Source organism: Camellia sinensis, unplaced genomic scaffold (assembly GCF_055761805.1).
Source record: "Camellia sinensis isolate YWXY unplaced genomic scaffold, ASM5576180v1 Unanchor3, whole genome shotgun sequence".
NCBI lineage: Eukaryota > Viridiplantae > Streptophyta > Magnoliopsida > Ericales > Theaceae > Camellia > Camellia sinensis.
The window spans coordinates 14,798,743-14,814,534 of record NW_028129178.1 but is presented as its reverse complement, the minus strand read 5'-3'; the positions used below and the strand labels follow the sequence as shown (position 1 = coordinate 14,814,534).

The window sequence follows — 15,792 nt, the reverse complement described above, 5'->3', positions numbered from 1 at the left end:
AGAGGTGAGAAACCACATTATCTTCTCTTTTATTCATCCAAATATAATGGTGAGCTACGTTACACGAACTCTCTGTTTTTTGAGAGGTACCCGTGTTGACATGACACAACACGAGTACGGGTGCTGAATATGACCGGGACACGACTGTTTACAAACAGATATGATAGAGCCCTAATTGCAAAAGAGAAAGAAGAGAGAGCAAGGAGACAACCTGGTCGCCAACTTCAAAAGGGTGAAGACACTGATCTCTTCTTCTCTCTGTCGATCTCCTCTTCAACTTCCCCTTCGTCTTCAACGAGTCTCGTCTCATTTTCTTCTCTCTTTCTCTCTCTGTCGATCTCCTCTTCTCTCTCAATCGATTTATCTCCTCTTCTTTTCTCTCTCTCTCTCTCTGATAATAAATAAATAAACAAATAAAACCCTAATAAAATCATCTATTTAATAGATAATAATGAATAAAATAGATCATTTATTTTTTTTTAAAAAAAACTAATAAAATTATATATATATAATAATAATAATAAAAAATCTATAAAATAAATCATAACCAAACCAAACCAAACCAAACCAAACCTTAAGTCCCATCAAATGGGGTCGACTACATGAATCCTTCTTCTCCACTCAACTCTATCCAAGGCCATTTCGTGAGTCAAACAAATCATCTATTTTTTATTTTTTGTTTCTTTCAACATAATTTGTTATTTCTTATTTTGTTATAATGTTTTATTTATAATATATATAGATGTCAATTAAAGATAACATATATAGATAAATTAAAAATATTATTAAGAGAAATTATTAGGTGTGGTACTTTTGGTTTGGGAAGAAATTATAATAGAACCGCCATGTTATCAAAAAATTACATAAAATTTTATTAGAAAAATACAAAATATTTTTTTGCAAATCCATGTTTAACCGTATCCAGATACCCGTGTCTAATTTTTGGATACTTTTTAGTCGTACCCGCGTATCCCTCATTTAGAGGTTTGTTGAGTCCGACCTCTAAATATATACCTGCACCCGACACTCGTACCCAAATCGATGAAATGTAGATGGTGAGAAACCATAATCATTTCTTTTCTCACCTCACTATCCAAACGGAGTGTTACTGTTCAAAGCATAAAAGAGCATTCTAAGGAAGGCAGCTCACAAAACAATGTTTGAGAAGATAACTGTCCACGTATGAAGCAATGTTATTTTCAGTCCATAATTCTTTTACAATGTGCAGGTTCCTATAAGATTGGATGCATATTACATGTATGAATAGTAGGCACATTTCCTATTCTAACGAGTTTTCCATGAGGAAAAAAAAAAGGGGGTAATTGCTAAGTAATACAAATATTAGTTCACACTCATGCAACCAAGTTACCTTACCAAAAGATAGTAGCCATTGAATTATTGACCAAGTAAATACAGTTTCTGCTGCCAACTAACTACACACGTAGGTATCCAGTTACAAAAATGCAAATCATGTCCTTCCATTCTAGGGTAGGACTGAAAAATATGAATGAGTTGTGCAGAAGCCATGGCGTTGGTCTCCCATACCCTTCTTGTTCACTCTCCACCCTCTTTATCTCTTTCTTTTTTTTCTTATTTAAACAACCTTCACACGAGTTACAACACCTAGGCACTGTTTCTGACATAAATTTTCAACCACTTTTCCTATGAAAAATATGTTTCATCATTCTAAACAAATCATATCTTCTTTCCTTTTCCTTTTTTTTTTCAGTTACTTTTCAAGGTTTCACAGATTATGTTAAAAGATCCTGATCCTTTGTGAGTTGTGTGTCATTATATGTCAAACATGCATTAACTATTGAATCAAATTATGAAAAAATATTCTGACTGCTCAATTATGTTATGGTTTTATTATAAAGCTAGGTATTTTGCGAAAAATTTGCACCCAATTATAATAATAAACACTTCATCTAATGATGTCAAAGATTACCTTGCAGGTGTTATAACAAAACTAAGGTTGATGCGCCGTGAAGCAGGAACAGAACTTGTAACTCTGCATTTGACAACTTGTTCCACATGACACAGCGAAGTTGGGTCATCACCAGGATCTAAACCAAGCTCAGATCTGGGTCAGATGCAATCAGTTAGTTTCTTTCGATAATCAGATAAGGACACACAACATCAAATAGTCAATCAGAAATTTGCTACAAATAATAATTCTTTTTTTTTTTTTTCAGGTACAATTCTTTCTTCTTCCTCTCTCTTTTTTATTTTTTTTCCCATTGCATGGGGGCCAAAGGAATAAGGAGAAAGAAACAGTAACACTTATAGAAGAAATTCCAATCAATTAAACAAACTGCACAAAATATGATTAAAACATGCACAAGCTAACACACCTACCCATAAACACAAAGAGGCCAATGCACACCTTCCCCCCATATTTTTCCCATGACTAGAACCCGAGCCACAAGGCTGAAGGTGGATATCACTTGCATCACACCAGGACACAACCTCTTATATACAGACTTAAAAGAACTCCCAATTCAAACAAAAGATTAAGATTCCAAAATGTAAAGCTTGAGGCATCAAGTTCTAAAAAACCTATATAACCCAATTCAAACAAATTCAGAGACTCAAAACCATCAAATGACCGATATACTGACTCATGGGTGACTTCTATAACCATGCCATAAAATTTAAGAAAAAAAGTTCTATTGCCTCTTTATTGTCCAACTCAAGTGATGGAGAATGCATGGGATAAGGATAAGAATAAAAGTTCTATTTATCTATGAATTTTATTTATCTACAAGCTATTTATCCAAGAATTTTATCTATTTAGGAAGTCGAGTTTGTTTAGGATTAGTTAGGCATGCTTATAAATAAATCTTTTATGTAATGGTTTAGCTGACTTGGAAAACAATTAATAATTATCGTTTTGACTTATGATTGATGTAAAAGCCCAGGGTGATTGCTGCTATGTCTGAAACTAAACTCCTTCAATGTTCAAACCTAATGTTTCTCGTCTTTTCTTTTCGTTCTTTCTTATTGATCCTGCATCAATTTAGGTGTCAGATCCTGGCATTGGCCACCCTCATTCATTCAAGAGGTTCATCGAACAGTTGGAAACCACCAATGTTTCAAGTGTTGATGAACCGTCAGCAGCATCAACATCATCACACTGTCACTGCCTCAAATCACCGGATCATCCATTGTCAATCACAACCAACACCTTCGTGCCTCACTGCCACTGTCTTTCAATTTAGAATTGCGGGGTAGCCTGAACTGATGCAATCCACAGCATTAACTGCCACTGTCTTTCAATTTATTTTGCTCTCAGTCTCTCTCTGTGCTCTCTCTCCGTCCGTGGGTTGCTCTCTCTTGTTGGTATGGCTTATGTCTCTCTCTGTTGATCTATTTTTATGCGTTTATTGTGTTTGTGAAAATGTGAACGTGGGTACAATGTGGGTAGAATAGGGTTCATGAATGTTAAAATGTTGTGAAATCATAAATCATAAATTAGGGTTAGGGTTTATAATGGTGAAATTAGAAATTACGATTACGGTTTGAGAAATTATGGTTTTGAATTGTGAAATCTGTTTAAAAATTTGTGAAATCTGTTTAGAAGTGTGAAATCTGTTTATAATTGTGAAATCTGTTTCAGAAAAATTTAAATATTATGTTTGAAATGAGAAAATGAGGGTTATGGTTTTCTATTGAATGTGAAATCACAAATGAGGGATTTGGTTTTGAATTAGGGTTTTGAATTGATGAATGTGAAATCATTTTTCAATTAGGGTTAGGGTTTTGAATTGTGAAATATGAGGGTTATGGTTTCAGAAATTAGGGTTTCAGAAATTTATGATAAGTTAAATTTTTTTGATAATGTTATATGATTTTTTTTAGGAACAAATTATGTAAAAACGTAATTCCAAATTCATCTAAATTGTGTTTAAATGATTTGGGTCAAATTGATTGAATAATTTTAATAATTTAATTTGATTACAAATTTTTTTAAACCATACACAATTAAACTTAAAAAATGAAAGGCAATTTTGGGCAATTGGACATGATTTTGATGTTTTGTGTTAGATTCATTATTTTGACGTTTTGTGTTAAATTCAATCAGCTTTCATTCTTTTATAGATGTTATAGAAATGATAAAATTGAAATAAATTAAAAAATTTAAGAAACAAAATAGAACAGATTTTAATGATAAATAATTAAGGGGTAAAGTATATGATCTTGTATTACATTGGTATCAATGTTCTGAAAAGCGGTTGCGGTCACTGTAACGGTAGCAATGGCACGGTTGCGGTTGCAGGGTGTAAAGGCCGTAGCGTAACGGTTGCGGTAATCGAAACCGTGAATTTTTTTTATTTTTCACACAATTTGAAAAAAACTTACCGATACGCATATTTTTTTTCCAAAATCATATTTATTGGGTTTTAAAACAAATTTTGATCAATTTTTGTTAATTTTTAAGTGTGATCCAATATATTTCATATTTTTAAATCACTACCAACTGAGTTTTTTACATTTTATTTTAATAATTAATGACTTTATATGTCAGAAATCCATATTACAAGTTGTGGCAAAATTTTTTTCAAAAATTGGCATATATAAAATATGTATTAATATATAATTATAAGTGTTATGTTTTCTAGATATTTTACAAATAATCAATTACTAACTAAAAAGAGAATAAATAAAAGCCTAAATATATATATATATATATATATTTTAATCAAGCCAAATACATAATGATTACACTTATTATTATTATTAGTATTTATTTTTTTTCAAACAAAGATTACAAGGTTGGCAACATTATCTTCAACAAATCAATAACAGATTCTTCATCTTCCATCTTCTCTCTCTCTATCTCTTACTTCTCCATTTTCTCTCTTCATCTTCCCTCTTCTCTCTCTATCCCTCTTCTCACCTTTTCAGTATTTTTTTCTCTCGAAAGAAGCTATTTGGAACCATTACATAATAGTGCAAAGTTTCTCCTTCCTATGTACTCGGATTTAGCTTAGTTTGGTACTTTGGTTAGAAAAAATTTCAAGTGATATAACTCAAATGGAGAACTTTACTACATTCAGCCCAAACTCCCAAACAAGTAAATTGGTTTCTCACAGGAATTCCATCAAAACACATATGTGGTACCAAGCAAAGAGTAAACAAATTAAGTAATTGGACACGGATGAAATCCTCCTCCTCATCATCATCATCAGCAGCAGCAGCAGTAGAGAAGAAAGAGAGAAGGCAACATCAGTGACAGAGGAAAGATCCAACAACAGTTACGGAGAAGAGAAAACAACAGCTACAACAGAGAACAGACAGATCAGCAGTAGCAGGAGTAATAGCAGACGCGGGGAAGTAGATAATAGATTCAAAGAAGAAGCAGAGAATAGAAGCAACATCAGTGAAGAAGAAGAAAGAGAAAGCAACAGGGGAGAGGAAGAAGAAACCAGCTGGGAAGATGAAGAAGAAGAAAGCAGTAAAGAAGAGGAAGAAGAAGCGAAGCTAAGCTATGCAGAGAAGGAGAAAGAACCAGGGAAGATGCAGAAAAGAGAAGAATATGCAGAGAAGAGAGACACAAAGGAAGCAGAAGATGTTGAGAGAAAGAAACAGAGAAGAAACAGCGAGAGCTGAAACCAAAACAAATTTGGAATTTCTAAATTAATGAGACAAGTAATTTGAAGAGGTTCAGTAGTTACCATTAAATCCATAAAGTAATTCCAAGAATTTTCAGCTGAAACTTAAAGAGGTATCTAATTAGGACGTCTACCTAAGATGCTGAGTAGCAATACCAAATTTTAAAATTGGCGAGGTTTTTTTCCTTTTGGATGATGAAGAACCTCTCCAAGACAGGGTCTAGATGCCAGCAAGAGTTGAACCCAAAACATCTGAGTTTATATCTCACTCCTTTGACTACTAGGCTATCCATGCAGGTTAAATTGGTGAGATGTTGGAAATAATTTAGAAAAATTAATATTATTTGCATTATTTATTCATGAATGTTTTAAAAATTGAAATCATATTCCACGTTAGCTATTCCCATGTTTTACAGAAATTCAAGGATATTTATCAAAATTTTTGAAGAGCATTATGTCCATCGTGACATAAATACTTCATTATCATCACTCATATGTTTAGACATTCTTATAAATCTTGTGCAACATGCTAAAACTTACCAATAAGTTAATCTCTTTATTTTATTTTGGTCAACGGTCAATAACCTAATCTAAGTTTGGGTTCCCTTCTCTAGATGCATCAGGAATAATCTATTCAAAATTGACAAAAAACACTACTAATTCCTATATGTTGAAAAAAACAATACTTAAGAACACAACATGGTAGTAGATTGCACATCCTTAATCATTGACAACGTATGTTTTATGGAATGTGTGTAAAATCTAAGCCAATGCTATCAAAAGCGTGCTTAGGCACGCACCTAGGCACAAAGTGTAGTAAGGTGCACCTGAGGGCCAGGGTAGGGTAAACTATAGCGGTAGGTAGGTCAAAATTGTCAGGTTTATAGTAAAGTAAAGTATAAAATTGTATCACTAAATTAATTAAGTTTAAAAGCAAGAATTCACACTCAAAACCCGATCCATTGCCATCCTTGAGGTGAGATGACATTAACCAAGCGCATCCGAGGCATGCGCCTATTTCAATTGCTCCTAATTTGTTAAAGACATGATATCAACCCTTCGATCAAATGAAGTCCATTGTAATTTCATTTGTTCCTATAAAAGCCTCTCGAATAAATAGAAAACTCCAACCTTAATCAACAAAATAAAGTTACATACCAAAGCATTTACATTTTGACTTTCATATCATTTTTTAAAATTTTTTTATTACCTTTTTTCCCTCTAGACGGTGACAATCGTCAAATAGTAATTTGCAGCCTTAAGTGTTTATCTATGAAGCATGGGTGCGGGTACGGGTACGATACGGGTACACCGATACGAAAAATTCTTTAAAAAGTAGGGTACTAGTACGGCTGGGTACATCAATTTTTTTTAATTTTTTTAAAAATTTATAGCCAAACATCCAACATACAAATCAAAATTTCAATATCAAAACTAAAAAGAGAACAACTAACTTGTCTAAAAAGTTATACAATTATTTTTTTTTCTTTTTTGATTGTCTAAAACAGGATACAAAAGAGACCAAAACCATGACTCATAGGTAAAGAGTGTTGGAAATAAATTACTTGATATTTTCAAAATTGAAAGAATAATAATAAAGGTTGCAATAAATTCTAGCATCTAAGGGGAAAAAAAAAAAATTTCATTTTGCCGTACTGGTGTCGTACCCATGCCGTACCCACAATGTACCCATGACGTACCCAAATGTATTTGCCGTACACGGCATGTATTCGGCGTACCCGGTACATGTACTGCTGTACCGGTACTCGTACCCGCACTCGGTAAGTACCCAGTACTCGTACCCAGTACTCGTACGACACCATTTTTGGAGTATCGTACTTCATAGGTGTTTATTGTTTAATGGCTTAATTTTTATAATTGTTATTATTATTTTTTTTGATAAATATTATTATTATCATTATTATTATTATTATTATTGCTAGGGGTTGTTGGAGTTTTGCTCCTGACACAAATCTATGATTTAAGTTACAATTTTACTCCTTCAATTGCATCTAAACAAAAACTAGGACTAAAATTTTTGTTTCGTCCAGAATTGAAAAGATGCTTTGAAAACAATTTAGGTTCAATAGAAGGCTCTGTTTAAAGGATTTACTACATTTCTTTTATTTATTATTTTTCCAAAAAAGACTAAATGTCCAAGAATTTCGAAAATTTATCATTTGTAATAATTGTGACAGAGCACGAGTAGTACCATTAGCAACACTCAAAGTAAAAAGAGACTTCAAGCAAGAAAAACACCAATGGAAAGATTTACTATATAACTTTACAGTACTTAGAAACCTAAACCTGAAATCTACACCACATCACTAACATGTCATCAATGTGAACTAAGCACCTATAAGAATCATCTCAAGTATTTCATATTACCTAAACAAATCATAACAGGTAATAAAACACTATGAGTCTATGAGTGTCATGTTCAGCCTAATCTACACTACTTATTTACCCTTAATAAGAGGAATTTTGCACATAATATCACAAAGAAAATACAAAGAATTTCAATGACGAGTAAGGAATTAAGGTTTACTTCACAAAATTAAAACAAACTCAAATGAAGCCAAGATCATCAAAGACATACCTAACTGGACTGAGATGGTGAGCACTTGATCAAAAGTTGGATTCCACTCTTCCACGTGTAGTTTCTCTGCCAAATTTAGGGACTCGTAGAATTTGAAGAAAAACATGTAATTTGGAGGCTTTGCATGTGCTGCAACCAATGTGGCGATTCCTAGATGATCTAACTTGCTTCATCAACACATCATATAACCAAATTGTCAAAAAAGAATCCTGCATATCACATGTAGACATTCAAATAAACAAACCAAATACACATACATAAACATCTACACACATAAATTCATATATAAGCGCATATTTTATACTATTATTAGAAGGAAACACCTTGATTGATGTCCCTGACAGATTTTTAGTATGCCTGAATTACCCCGTGCTCAAACATCTTTGGATTCTATTTTGATTTGCACAGAATGATAAAATGGTAAAACTACCTAAAACCACCTCAACATCCTTTTCCAGAACCAATATCCCTCTCCTCCCCCAAATGCATCATGGCCAGCCCCAACCTTGAGGCAAGACCACCAAGGGCCTCCAAATTTTAACAAAATTTAGGGGCCCTAATTAATTTTAACTCTTATAGCATTAGTAGGCTCAAAAATAAGGATTCAGTACAACTAATCTAAGTTCACAATCTAAACTAAAGGGTCCTTATAGATTATGCAAGCTTAATTAGTAATTTTGCATTAAAAAATGTGAGAAAAGTAATATTTAACTGATACACTGTTGTAGTTGGTTCAATTTTTATTTGGTATTATTTAACTGATACCTTTTTGTAAACTGAATTTGGTCAAATTATAAAACTAACAAGACAATATTCTTATAATTTTGAGCTCTTGTAATGATTTTTCTTCGTGTCTTAATTTGTGTAAGTTAAATTTTAGTAATTATATCTGCAAGCTAAATTTGTGTGGGTAATAGCAAATTTAAATATATATATATATATATATATATATAAAATGTAAATACTTACTATTTTACATGCAATTTTTTTAATGATTATATATAAAAGGCTCCAATTTCAAGAGTCCTCTTAGGGCTCCAACAACTCAGGGTAGGCCTTGATCATCGCACTATAGTTGGTTACTTACATAGTGAGACACACACACACATGTATATACACACAAAAAGGGGTTTTGCTAATTTGGAATTCACGTAAGGCAGAGATAGGAAGAAGGTGGGAGATGCAGAGGAATTGAGTCGCTCCGGCAGCAACCCCGAATGCATGTGTTTGACTCCACAATCTCCACCCCCATATCTCTCTCTCTCTCTCTCTCTCTCCCATGTATATATTTATATGTTTATGTATATGTAGAAGAGGGTGGAAAAACGAAGCTTCGGGTTGGGCTGGGATGGAGAGGATGAAGATAGATTATTTTGGTAGGTCGGTTAAAAAGTTGAATTTTTATTTTATTTTATTAAAATTGTACGAGCACGAAATAATCTGTCTCGTATAATTCTGTTGATTAAGTTTACACTCCTTCAAACGTAGGCCATCGGGACTACCGATTTGAAAACTAGGTCAGAAAACACACTTTTCTAACACTTAAGCTTGAAAGTAGGCCATCGGGGGCCCAAAATCATGTAACAGTCGCAACAAGGGCCGGGAACACCTTAAACACCGCGGCAGTGACAGACGCGAGTTGTGAAAGCTTACAGAGCTAGCACGGGGACCCCCGGTTTGAAAACTAAGTTGGAAAGAGATACTTTTTCCACGCTTAGGCTTGGAAATAGGACACAGAGGGGGCCCAAAACCGTGTCACAGTCGCGAGAAGGACTGGGAAATGCCCCAAACACCTCGGGAGGGTCCAAGAGGTAAGTTGCGGAGACTTACGGAACTAGCACGGGACTCTCGGCTTGAGAACTAAATCAAAAAATGCACTTTTTTCACACTTAAGCTCGAAAATAAGCCGTCGGGAGTCAAAATCGTGCAACAGTCACGAGAAGGCCCGGGGAACACGTCAAACACCCCGGGAGGGACCGATGTAAGTTGTGAAAACTTACGGAACTAGCACGTGACTCCCGGTTTGAAAACTAAGTCCGAAACGGCACTTTTCTCACACCTAAGCTTGAAAATAGCCCATTGGGGGGGCCAACATCGGGTGACAGCCAAGAGAAGGTCCGGGGAACACCTCAAAACACCTAGGGAGGGACCAATGGGAGTTGTGGAAACTTACGGAACTCGCATGGGACTCCCGGTTTGGAAACTAAGTCAAAAAATGCACTTCCTAAACACTTCAGTTTGAAAATAGGCCATCGGGGGCCAAAAAAATCTTGTAAATGTCCCGAGAAGGCCCGTGGAACACCTCCAACACCTCGGGAGAAACCAATGTAAGTTGTGGAAACTAGCGCGGGACTTTCGGTTTGAAAACTAGGTCGGAAAAGGTACTTTTTTCACACTGAAGCTTGAAAACAGGCCTTGGCGGACCGGAATCGTGTAACAATCACGAGAAGGCCCTGGGAACACCTCGAACATCTCAGGAGGGACCAATTTGAGCCGTGAAAACATAACGAACAAACACGGGGACTCCCGATTTGAAAACTAGGTTGAAAAACACACTTTTCTAACACTTAAGCTTGGAAGTAGGCCATCGGGGGGCCAAAGTCATGTAACAGTCGCAACAAGGGCCGGGAACACCTCAAACACCTCGGGAGTGAGACGCGAGTTGTGAAAGCTTACGAAACTAGCACGGGGACTCCCGGTTTGAAAACTAAGTTGGAAAGAGAGAATTTTTCCACGCTTAGGCTAGGAAATAGGACACCGAGGGTGGGCCAAAACCGTGTCACAGTCGCGAAAAGGACTGGGAAATGCCCCAAACACTTCAGGAGGGTCCAAGAGGTAAGTTGCGGACACTTACGAAATTAGCACGGGACTTTCGGCTTGAGAACTAAATCAAAAAATGCACTTTTTTCACACTTAAACTCGAAAATAAGCCGTCGGGGGCCAAAATCGTATAACAGTCACGAGAAGGCCCGGGGAACACGTCAAACACCTCGGGAGGGACCGATGTAAGTTGTGAAAACTTACGGAACTAGCACGGGACTCCCGGTTTGGAAACTAAGTCCGAAACGGCACTTTTCTTGCATTTAAGCTAGAAAATAGTCCATCGGGGGGCCAAAATCGGGTGACAGCCAAGAGAAGGTCCGGGGAACACCTCAAAACACCTAGGGAGGGACAAACGTGAGCAGTGAAAACTTACGGAACTCGCATGGGACTCACGGTTTGGAAACTAAGTCAAAAAATGCACTTCCTAAACACTTAAGTTTGAAAATAGGCAATCGGGGCCCAAAAAAATCCTACAACAGTCCCGAGAAGGCCCGTGGATCACCTCCAAACACATCGGGAGAAACCAACGTAAGTTGTGGAAACTAGCGCGGGACTTCCGGTTTGAAAACTAGGTCGGAAAAGGTACTTTTTTCACACTGAAGCTTGAAAACAGGCCTCGGCGGGCCGGAATCGTGTAACAATCACGAGAAGGACCGGGGAACACCCCGAACATCTCAGGAGGGACCAATTTGAGCTGTGAAAACATAACAAACAGGCACGGGGACTCCCGATTTGAAAACAAGGTCGGAAAACACACTTTTCTAACACTTAAGCTTGGAAGTAGGCCATCGGGGGCCTAAAATCATGTAACAGTCGCCACAAGGGCCGGGAGCACCTCAAACACCTCGGGAGTGACAGACGCGAGTTGTGAAAGCTGACGGAACAAGCACGGGGACTCTTGGTTTGAAAACTAAGTTGGAAAGAGACACTTTTTCCACGCTTAGGGTTGGAAATAGGACACCGGGGTGGGGGGCCAAAACCGTGTCACAGTCGCGAGAAGGACCGGGAAATGACCCAAACGCCTCGAGAGGGTCCAAGAGGTAAGTTGCGGAGACTTACGGAACTAGCACGGGACACTAGGCTTGAGAACTAAATCAAAAAATGCACTTTTTTCACACTTAAGCTCGAAAATAAGCCGTCGGGGGCCAAAATCGTGTAACAGTCACGAGAAGGCCCGGGGAACACGTCAAACACCCCGGGAGGAACCGATGTAAGTTGTGAAAACTTACGGAATTAGCACGGGACTCCCGGTTTGGAAACTATGTCCGAAACGACACTTTTCTTGCACCTTAAGTTTGAAAATAGTCAATCGGGGGGGCCAAAATCGGGCGACAGCCAAGAGAAGGTCCGAGGAACACCTAAAAACACCTAGGGACGGACCAACGTGAGCTATGGAAACTTACGGAACTTGCATGGGACTCCCAGTTTAGAAACTAAGTCAAAAAATGCACTTCCTAAACACTTAAGTTTGACAATAGGCAATCGGGGCCCAAAAAAATTCTGCAACAGTCCCGAGAAAGCCCGTGGATCACCTCAAACACCTCGGGAGAAACCAATGTAAGTTGTGAAAACTAGCGCGGGACTTCCGGTTTGAAAACTAGGTCGGAAAAGGTACTTTTTTCATAGTGAAGCTTGAAAACAGGCCTCGGCAGGCCAGAATCGTGTAACAATCACGAGAAAGCCCAGGGAACACCCCGAACATCTCAGGAGGGACCAATTTGAGCCGTGAAAACTTAACGAACAGGCACGGGGACTCCCGATTTGAAAACTAGGTCGGAAAACACACTTTTCTAACACTTAAGCTTTGAAGTAGGCCATTGGGGGGCCAAAATCATGTAACAGTCGCGACAAGGGCCGGGAACACCTCAAACACCTCGGGAGTGACAGACGGGAGTGGTGAAAGCTTACGAAACTAACACGGGGACTCCCGGTTTGAAAACTAAGTTGAAAAGAGACACTTTTTGCACGCTTGGGCATGGAAATAGGACACCGGGGGGGAGGCCAAAAACGTGTCACAGTCGCGAGAAGGACCGAGAAATGCCCAAAACACCTCGGGAGGGTCCAAGAGGTAAGTTGCGAAGACTTATGGAACTAGTACAGGACTCTCGGCTTGAGAACTAAATCAAAAAATGCACTTTTTTCACACTTAAGCTCGAAAATAAGCCGTCGGGGGCCAAAATCGTGTAACAGTCACGAGAACACCCGAGAAACACGTCAAACACCCCGGGAGGGACTGATGTAAGTTGTGAAAACTTACGGAACTAGCACGGGACTCCCGGTTTGGAAACTAAGTCCGAAACGGCACTTTTGTCGCACCTAAGCTTGAAAATAGTGCATCGCGGGGGCCAAAATTGGGTGACAGCCAAGAGAAGGTCCGGGGAACACCTCAAAACACCTAGGGAGGGACAAACGTGAGTTGTGGAAACTAACGAAACTCGCATGGGACTCTCGGTTTGGAAACTATGTCAAAAAATGCACTTCCTAAACACTTAAGTTTGAAAATAGGCCATCGGGGGCCAAAACAATCCGGTAACACTCACGAAAAGGCCCGTGGAACACCTCCAACACCTCGAGAGAAACCAATGTAAGTTGTGGAAACTAGCGCGGGCCTTCCGGTTTGAAAACTAGGTCGGAAAAGGTAATTTTTTCACACTGAAGCTTGCAAAAAGGCCATCGGTCGGAAAACATAACGAACAGGCACGGGGACTCCCGATTTGAAAACTAGGTCGGAAAACACACTTTTCTAACACTTAAGCTTGGAAGTAGACCATCGGGGGGCTAAAATCACGTAACGGTCGCAACAAGTGCCGGGAACACCTCAAACACCTCGGGAGTGACAGACGCGAGTTGTGAAAGCTTACGGAACTAGCACGGGGACTCCCGGTTTGAAAACTAAGTTGGAAAGAGACACTTTTTCCATGCTTAGGCTTGGAAATAGGACACCGGGGAGGAGGCCCAAAACGTGTCACAGTCACAAGAAGGACCGAGAAATGCCAAAAACACCTCGGGAGGGTCCAAGAGGTAAGTTGCGGAGACTTACGGAACTAGCACGGGACTCTCGAACTGAGAACTAAATCAAAAAATGCACTTTTATCACACTTAAGCTCGAAAATAAGCTGTCGGGGGCCAAAATCGTGTAACAGTCACGAGAAAGCCCAGGGAACATGTCAAACACCCCGGGAGGAACCGATGTAAGTTGTAAAAACTTACGGAACTAGCACGGGACTCCCGGTTTGGAAACTAAGTTCTAAACGGCACTTTTCTCGCAACTAAGCCTGAAAATAGGGCAACGGGGGGGCCAAAATCGGGTGACAGCCAAGAGAAGGTCCGGGGAACACCTCAAAACACCTAGGGAGGGACAAACGTGAGTTGTGGAAACTAACGAAACTCGCACGGGACTCCCGGTTTGGAAACTAAGTCAAAAAAATGCACTTCCTAAACACTTAAGTTTGAAAATAGGCCATCGGGGGCCAAAAAAATTCCTGTAACAGTCCCGAGAAGGCCCGTGGAACACCTCCAACACCTCGGGAGAAACCAATGTAAGTTGTGGAAACCAGCGCGGGACTTCCGGTTTGAAAACTAGGTTGGAAAATGTACTTTTTTCACACTGAAGCTTGAAAACAGGCCTCGGCGGGCCGGAATCGTGTAACAATCACGAGAAGGCCCAACACCTCGAACATTTCAGGAGGGACCAATTTGAGCCGTGAAAACTTAACGAACAGGCACGGGGACTCCCGATTTGAAAACTAGGTTGGAGAACACACTTTTCTAACACTTAAGCTTGGAAGTAGGCCATCGGGGGGACAAAATCATGTAACAGTCGCAACAAAGGGACGGGAACACCTCAAACACCTCGGGAGTGACAGACGCGAGGTGTGAAAGCTTACGGAACTAACACGGGGACTCCCGGTTTGAAAACTAAGTTGGAAAGTGACACTTTTTCCACGCTTAGGCTTGGAAATAGGACACCGGGGGCAGGGGCCGAAACCGTGTCACAGTCGCGAGAAGGACCGGGAAATGCCACAAACACCTAAGGACGGTCCAAGAGGTAAGTTGCGGAGACTGACGGAACTAGCATTAGACTCTCGGCTTGAGAACTAAATCAAAAAATGCACTTTTTTCACACTTAAGCTCGAAAATAAGCCGTCGGGAGGCCAAAATCGTGTAACAGTCACGAGAAGGCCCAGGGAACACGTCAAACACCTCGGGAGGGACCGATGTAAGTTGTGAAAACTTACGGAACTAGCACGGGACTCCCGGTTTGGAAACTAAGTCCGAAACTGCACTTTTCTCGCACCTAAGCTTGAAAATAGTCCATCGGGGGGGCCAAAATCGGGTGACAGCCAAGAGAAGGTCCAGGGAACACCTCAAAACACCTAGGGAGGGACCAACGTGAGTTGTGGAAACTTACGGAACTCGCATGGGACTTCCGGTTTGGAAACTAAGTCAAAAAATGTACTTCCTAAACACTTAAGTTTGAAAATAGGCCATCGGGGGCCAAAAAAATCCTGTAACAGTCCTGAGAAGGCCCGCGGAACACTTCCAACACCTCGGGAGAAACCAATGTAAGTTGTGGAAACTAGCGCGGGACATCCGGTTTGAAAACTAGGTCGGAAAAGGTACTTTTTTCACACTGAAGCTTGAAAACAGGCCTTAGCGGACCGGAATCGTGTAACAATCACGAGAAAGCACGGGAAACACCCCGAACATCTCAGGAGGGACCAATTTGAGCCGTAAAAACATAACGAAGAGGCA

General features: G+C 39.2%; 1 protein-coding gene across 18 annotated transcripts in view; it reads right to left on the bottom strand.

The window, feature by feature from the left end:
• LOC114304640 (rRNA biogenesis protein RRP5-like) overlaps window positions 1-15,792 on the bottom strand; it is a 130,689-nt gene that overhangs the window by 14,268 nt on the left and 100,629 nt on the right. For 11 of the 18 annotated variants that reach the window (XR_014358619.1, XR_014358617.1, XR_014358625.1 and 8 more), the window contains 2 exons: window positions 8,215-8,423; window positions 1,949-2,083 (listed from right to left, as the gene is read on the bottom strand). The gene's annotated coding sequence lies outside the window, so the exon portion shown is untranslated. Of the gene's footprint in view, window positions 1-211; window positions 392-1,948; window positions 2,084-8,214; window positions 8,424-15,792 lie in introns of all 18 variants that reach the window. The other 7 variants (XR_014358621.1, XR_014358627.1, XR_014358622.1 and 4 more) reach the window with 2 other exon arrangements.